We start from the raw sequence: 8,361 nt of genomic DNA, 5'->3' as shown, positions 1-8,361 counted from the left end.
AACCCCTAACGGACCTCTTGCTCCGTGCAAAGGCTAAGGGGCTCTTCCTGCAACCTTGCCGAGACCTAGCGACCCCAGCTCGCACTCGAGGGGGCTTGGCAAAACAACCCCTCCTTCCGAGCGAAAAGGAAGCACGAGGGTCGTACAAAAAGCCAGGGGAGCTCCTGACGGCCCTCTCGCTCCGTGCAGAGGCTAGGGAGCCCTTCCTGTGGATATGTCGGGACCCCGCGACCCAGGCTCGCACCCAAGGGGGCCTCGACAAACAAACCCTCACACGCGAGGGGCGTACAAAAAGCCAGGGGAACTCCCGACGGCCCTCTTGCTCCGTGTAGAGGCTAGGGGGCTCTTCCTGCAACCTTGCCGAGACCCAGCGGCCCAGGCTCGCACCCGAATGGGCTCGGCAAACAACCCCTCCGTCCAAACAAAAAGGATATGTGAGGGTCAAACAAAAAAGCCAGGGGGACCCCTGATCGCCCTCTTGCTCCGGGCGGAGGCTCGAGGGCTCCTCCTGCACCCAAGACAAAGACAAACAACCTAAGTCCGCGCTAGAAGTTTTGTTACAAACATGATAAAGGGCATCGAGCCTGTTATGGTCCAGGGGTTCGAAGGTTGGGCCCCCTAGGGTTTCGACAGCCGCCCTAGGGCAACAGAGTCAGGGACGACTATGGGTGAGCCCATGTATGGCCAAGGCCTGAGCAAACGATCGCTCGGGACGTCCTAAGTCATGTCTGAGACCGGCAGAGAGGTCTCCAAATGGGATCCCACCATAGGGAGGCACCGAGCCACTGGGGCCCAGCGAACGGCCTCGGCACCCACTAGAGAAACCCTCCGGTACTCTTGGAGCGCGTCTCTGGACCACTAGCCGTCCTCTAGCGAACGGGGCACGGGCCTCCACTCGGACTTACCCGATAACAGCTCACCGGAAGCGCCACCGCTCGTGCCCACCGAGGGTAGCCTGACACATTCCACCCCTCCTTCCGAGCGAAAAGGAAACATAAGGGTCGCACAAAAAGTCAGGGGTACCCCTGATCGCCCTCTTGCTTCGTGCAGAGGCTCGGGGGCTCTCCCTGTGACCTTGCCAAAACCCCGCGACTCGAACTCGCACTTGTGGGCTTGGCAAATACGATAAAAACTCCTCACTCAAAACACGAAAAAGCCCCTGGAGGAGTAAATCCACTCCTCCAGGGCCTCGGAGGCTACACCCGGTGGGTGCGCTCACGCGCACCCACCGAAACCTCAAGAAACAAAACACAATCCCTACAGGAGCGGCTGCAAGCCAAGTCTCAACAAACCCTCAGGAAGAGTGCTCCCACTCCCCCTAAGGCTCAGGGGCTACTGTCGGGTACCATAAAACGGGGTACCCCGAGCATACACCAAAAGAGTCACTTAAATCCCATCAACAGCGAAGCCAGAAGGTAAGCCATGGGTTCACCACCGGCCCCGTCCGAACCCACTGGCTCTCCGCCTCGCCTTAGGCCTCGCACGGGAGGTCTCGACGCCCTGATGAAATCTCCACCTCGCGCGAGGCCTCTCGCGGGAGGCCTCGACAAGGAGCCCAATCTCCGTCTCGCCCGAGGCTCCGTGCATACAGCCTCGAATGAGATAGCTATTCTCCGTATTGCTCGAGGCTAGCTTGTCAATAACCCGTCGCTCCCATCTCGACCAGTCTTCCCGACAGCATGTCACGTCCTATTAATGCGTCAACCACTCCCGCAATCTCAGCCGGACGATGGCTCGACACCATGGAGTGGCCGATGGGACAAGGAGTCGCATCAATACCATACCGGCTAAGACAAGGCGCAGCGGGGATTACCGGCCACTGTGTTCTGGTGTTGTGCCCACAATCAGCGCCAGCGCTACGCTATGCCCCGTAACACCCGCCTCGAAGACAACGTGGCATGGGAAGTCTAGCCCGGGTCATCATCGCCTCCGAACCAGCGCAGTCAACCCACAACAACCCGCACGCTGACCGCCACGCCCGCTTCGAGGTAGCCCTAGAGCTCCCATGACACATAGGATCAGATGTGACCAGCACGTCGCCCCAGCGCTTCAAGGACAGACCACTCCGACGACCACGCCGCCATAGGAACAGGCTATAGGGCTCGGACACGCCGCCTCCGTTCGCTCGACGCCGTATAGTTAGCGCACGTACTACCCTTGTCCTCCCTTCAACTATAAAAAGGAAAGGACTTGGGCCATTTCTGAAAGGGAGAACACACGCACACACAAAAACAACACCATGTAACACGTATACTCCCCCACCGCCTGAGAGCAACGTCTCAAGCAGCCCACTTCACTCCACGCCAAGACCTGGGACTAGCTCCCTCTCTCACCCAGCTTGTAACCCCCTACTACAAGCACTTCGGTGCAAGGAACACATGATCGATCTCTCAGACTGGATGTAGGGCACCAATTGCCTGAACCAGTATAAGCCTTGTGTCTCTTTGCATCACCATCCGGGATCGGGAACACGCAGTACAAATTTATTAGTTGGTTGAGGACCCCCCGGTCCAAAACACCGACAGGGAGCTTAAGCATAACTTGATAATACTTGGTAATAAAATCTTAACTTACTAAAAGTGCTAACTGCAGTAAACCAGTGTCATCTTTTTGAGCTGCATAACCCATGTTATCTTGTTAAGTACGGGAAATACTTATGCTTGTTTATTTCTATATTTGGATAAAAATCCTAGATGGGTAACAGATGACAACGTGTATGAGGAGTTTCCTGAGGATTATTAGGCTTGTGGTCAACCAATTGACCTTCCCTGTGATGGTGTTCCACGAGAGAGAGTTATCTTTTATTTTCCGCTGTGATGTCTAAGACTAAGTTATGTTATTATCGTGATGTAAGATACACTGTGATGATACTCTTTTATAATTTGTCAGCTTATGTGTGTGACTGATCCCTGGACACACATGAGTTTGTGCATTCAATTTTATCCTTAAAATTGGGTGTGACAAATTGGTATCAGAGCTGTGTTGACTGTAGGACGCAAGCCTAGTTAGAAACGGTCGTTTTAGCATCTTTGCTCCTCTGGTTTCATACTTACTGACTTATTCTTGTTATTTTATTAAAACATTTATGCTTTTCATACCTTAATCTATTATATAAAATTGTTGATTCTAATTCTATCCCACTTTAAATCTATAGATGTCTCATAACCCGAAGACTGCCCACCTCAGCACTGCTGGCTACCGTGCCTTATTCACCCCCCGTGCTCCACAGGCAGAGAAGGAGATCGTGATCATCTCTGACGATGAGGAGATGGCTACCCCGACACCTGCACCTGCTCCTACTCCAGCTGTCGCACCGGTCTATCCACTGTAGCTACCCTAGCGGAGTCATCAGCTACTTCACCTACACCTGTGCCATCCACAGCTGTCCCTGTGGTGGATGAGGAGATAGGCTGGAAGTGCACGTACTACTTCAAGCCAGCCCCAGAGATGGCCTACTACCACACCCTCCTCACCCATGTGCTGGATGACTACTACCCTGATCTGCACGCCTCCATCAGCTATCATTGTGTAGAGTACCAGCATCCTTTGGAGGCAATCTTTTGGAAGGTAGAGCTGGTTGTCACTGTTTGGAATGACATTAAGAATGGACATGAGGTGGAGACTGTCCACCGTGCCACTGCCAGGAGGGCCCATGCATTGGATGGCATGGAAGATGCAGCGCAGGATGCCTACATCTACTACCATGGTCGTCGTTTTGAGGCCATGAGGGAGGACCGTTTCATGTTCCTTCCTCGCAATGATCATGAGGGTGTTTGATAGGTCTTGGCACCACCAGAGAGTGACCCAACTCTGGAAGCAACAGTGCAGCATGTCCATGCCATGCAGGGGGTGGATGAAGAAATCAAGGGAGAGCTGTGTGCATCCCAGAGGGCCGAGAGACGCCTCCAGAAGCAAGTTGATGAACTACGTGCTCAACTTGGGCAGCCACCAATCTACAAGAAGAAGTGTCGATCGTTCACCATGATTGACACCGCCCCATAGGTGTTAGGTGCCTTGTTTAAGATTACAACGTTGTTAGTTCGTGAGTCTTGTCTCATCTTGTTTGGTCTTGTGAACTTCGATGATTAGATGTTTTTAATTGTGAACTTGGTTGATTTGGAGTTTGGTTGTTTGCTGGAAGTTTGTGGGCATGTCCACAAATTCCTTATGTTGAAACCTTAACTTTAGATGATGTTCTTAATGTAGATGAGTTTGCTTTATCTTATCTCTGTTGTGCTGTTTTCTGGAGCAGCCTGTGCTCTTTATCTTGTATCTCGAAATCTGATTATGTGGGTATAAATGGGAGCTTAAGCATAACTTGATAATACTTGGTAATAAAATCTTGACTTACTAAAAGTGCTAACTACAGTAAACTAGTGTCATCTTTTTGAGCTGCATAACCCCATGTTATCTTGTTAAGTACGGGAAGTACTTACGCTTGTTTATTTCTATATTTGGATAAAAATCCCAGATGGGTAACAGATGACAACGTGTATGAGGAGTTTCCTGAGGATTATTAGGCTTGTGGTCAACTAGTTGACCTTTCCTGTGATGGTGTTCCACGAGAGAGAGTTATCTTTTATATTCCGCTGTGATGTGTAAGACTAAGTTATGTTATTATCGTGATGTAAGATACACTATGATGATACTCTTTTATAATTTATCAGCTTGTGTGTGTGACTGATCCCTGGGCACACATGAGTTTGTGTATTCAATTTTATCCTTAAAATTGGGTGTGACAGCAGCGCACTAGACCGCGCTCGCGGGCGTGCGGGCAAGATGGGCCACGGGCCAGCTTTTTCTCGGTTGGGCCAAAATGAACAAAAGAGCCTGTTCAGGGTTTATTATTTTCAGAAGTAAATTTTGATGAATTTAGATTAGTTTTTCATCTCTATTCAATTTTGAACCAACGGGATAAATGGTTCAGAGAGTAGATGAGTACAGTGAAATGCTTCTGAAAAATAGATAAATTATATTTTTCATGTTTTTCGCTATAAAGTTGATGATTATTATATTCTTATTAAATTCGAACCAACAGGAGGATTTAATTTGAAGAGCGATTATATTTATTCAGTAAATTATGATTATGTTTATCCTCTAATTAAATTGGAACCAATGGAAAATTTTAAATTGGCAGAGTAGTCCTATTTGTTTATGTTTAATTATGATTTTATTATTTTTCTGTGCAACGTTGATGATAAAAATATTATAATGAGTTTAAGTTTGAACTTTAAATCTCTGATAAATTTTACAACAACTGGGTCAATTTTTTAGAGAGTAGATAAGAACTAAGAAATGCTACTGAACTAATAGAATGTATTTTATTATCATATTTCCGCTGTAATGATGTTGATTATCTCCTAATTAAATTCGAACCAACGAAAAAATTTAATTTTGAAGAGTAGTTATATGTCCTTCAAGTTAATTGATGAATTTTATGCATTAATTCTATTTTTGCCCAATGATGATATAAAATTGATGCAGAAGCACCTTGTATGTTTTAATTTTAATCGACGAGATCACTTGGCTGCAAGTCAACGAGCTGCAATGCTGAGCTATGTGAATGAAAAGGCTTGAGTTAAGTCAGTTTAGGACTATTTTTTGTTAGTTTGCTAATTTTCTGATTAAATTAGAACCAACGGAAAGATTTAATTGAAAAATGAAATATAAGTGAATGTTTTAGTCATCATGACTAAGTTTTCGTTACAGTGAATAGTATATATTTTTCCATCATTATGATAAGAGTTGCAATAAGAAATATGTATGTATAATTAGACCAACGTTGGATTAAGCATACGTGTTTGTATATAGATTTATCCCATATGGGGAGAAGTTTAGCATAGTACTTATGCTAGTCAATCCTGTATGGCGAGAGAAGTTTTTTGATGACTCATATGTTTTTATATCCCACGTAGCGAGAGAAGTATGGGTAGCTCTTATGCTATTCTAGTATTGACCATGTCATAATAGAAATGCACCGTCATGGTCAATACTAACCAAAAGATAAGAAAAAGATACAAGCGTGACTTGCAAAAGTACTACTAATAAAAGACCTCGTTGAGTTCTTGAAGCGGAATGAGGAAAGTGTACTCCTATACGGATCAAGAAATAACTTTGTTTGCATGACATAATCATGTGATAAAGTAAGTTATAAGTGTCTCCTCGTTCACAGGTTTTTTGAATAGTTCTCAAAATTATGGCAGTAAAGCTCATGTCATATTTCGAGGGAGGAGAATTGTGAGATTAATTAAGAATAAGAGCAAAGATATAATTAAGAAAGTTGAGATAAAGATGTTGATGAATGTGACTACTCTTCATTAAGAGTGAGATAAAGATGTTGATGAATGTGACCGTCAATCGTAATAACAATACCCCTAAGCAGAGAAATAACTAAATTCTTAGACTTTTTACAGTTTCGATAGGAAGATAGCGTAGTCAGCCAAAATTCATACTGGACCAGCCTTAAAGATGTTAAGGTGGTGCTTAAAGTGCCATATGAGATTTTAATAGATTAAACACAAATAAGAAATTTAAAGATACACTATCTTTATAGAAGATGGGATGATATGGGAGAGCATGGTATATAGAGACATATGACTTGAAGAGAAGTGGAACTGCGTGTCCACTTCAGTGATTCTAAAATAATAAATTTCTCAATACCTGTTAATATTGTATGACTTACACAACACCTGTTGTTAGCTCTTCGAAAAAGATGAATAATGTAAATAAGGATCTTGTAATATAGGAGCCTGTAGAATCAATTGTCATTTGCCAACGAAGAGCAACAACAGCCCCATATGAAAGTGTCAGTAGCCGAGGCCCTACAAGGTCTCAAAGAATTAGAAAACTAGTTTTTTCTGATGACTATGAAGTCTATGTTAGTGAAGAAATTCAAATAAAGGGTGATCCCACCTCATTTGAAGAAGCCATGAGAAGCGTTTACTCTTTTAAATGGCAAGAAACTATGGAAGCTGAAATGAATTCGATGAATACCAACGATGTTTGGGACTTAGAAAAAATTCCTAATAAAGCAAAAACAGTAGGCTATAAATGGGTCTACAAGACAAAATATGACTACAGGGGGAATGTGGAAAGATATAAAGCATGACTTGTAGCAAAAGACTTTACACAAAGAGAATGAATAGATTACAATGGGAGTTTTTTTCTCCAGTCTTATGCAAGGATTTTTTAGAATTATAATGGCGTTAGTTGCACATTACGATTTAGAGTTACATCAGGTGAATGTGAAGACGACAATCCTCAACGGAGATTTGTATGAAAACATTTATATGACATAACCCAAGGGTTTTATCGTGGAAACAAAAGAACGTATGAGATGTCGCCTGCAGAAATTTATTTATGGGTTAAAACAAGTCTCTAGACAATAGTATTTGAAGTTAATGAAACAATAATAAAGTTTGGGTTTAAAGAGAATGAGAAGGACAATAGCACTTATGCAAAAGTTCAAGAATAGAAAATTCATTTTCACATTCTTTGTATAGATCACATCCTACTTACCAGTAGTGATGTTAATCTGTCATTGGAGAAGAAGTTCTTGTCCTCAAGTTTCAATATAAATGATCTTGGTGAAGGGTCATTTGTTCTAGGAATTGAAATTCAACGAGATAGAAGAAAATGGGTATTAGGCCTATAGCATATGCATACCTAGAAAAGATTCTAAAGTAATAAAGTATGCATGTGAGTAAACCTACGCCTGATCCTATAGTCAAGGATAATAGATTTAGAAACTTTCAGTGTTATAGGAACCGATATAAGATCGATCAAATGAACATGGTTCCATATGCTCCTATAGTCAAGGGTAATGGAGTTAAAAATGTCTTGCAATTTTGCAAAGTATTATAGGTCTCATGCTAAGTAAGAAAAAACAAATACTCTTAAATAGTTGTGGGTACAAATGTTAAACCTTGGTGAGATGTGTAGTGAAATCCACGGTAGTTGCTAACACTCGTAGTTGAAGTATTATTGTGAAAAAAGCTCCAAATAAACAGTTGTGGCATCATCAATGATGCATACCATATTATAGCTTGGTATGAGGCTTCAGGAACAGGCAAAAGTGGTTTAGGAAATTTTGTACCCGGAATTAACAATGGCAGACAACAACAATAACCATTTAAAGCAAATCACTCCTATGACAACATTAAGTCACATGTTGTAAAGGAGAAAATACAGAATCATTTTGAAAGCATTGAGCATATAAGTACCGAGTAATTACTTGTGGATCAGCTTACCAAAGGCTTACCATCCAGTGCGTTCAGAGGATACACAGTCGACATGGCTTTACGAAAAAACTTATGATTTCTGGATAATAAGGACCTAGTTGAAAATCTGTTTCAAAACATA

This window comes from Miscanthus floridulus, chromosome 2 (assembly GCF_019320115.1).
Source record: "Miscanthus floridulus cultivar M001 chromosome 2, ASM1932011v1, whole genome shotgun sequence".
Lineage (NCBI taxonomy): Eukaryota > Viridiplantae > Streptophyta > Magnoliopsida > Poales > Poaceae > Miscanthus > Miscanthus floridulus.
The sequence above is the reverse complement of the archived record's forward strand: the minus strand, read 5'-3'. Positions refer to the sequence as shown.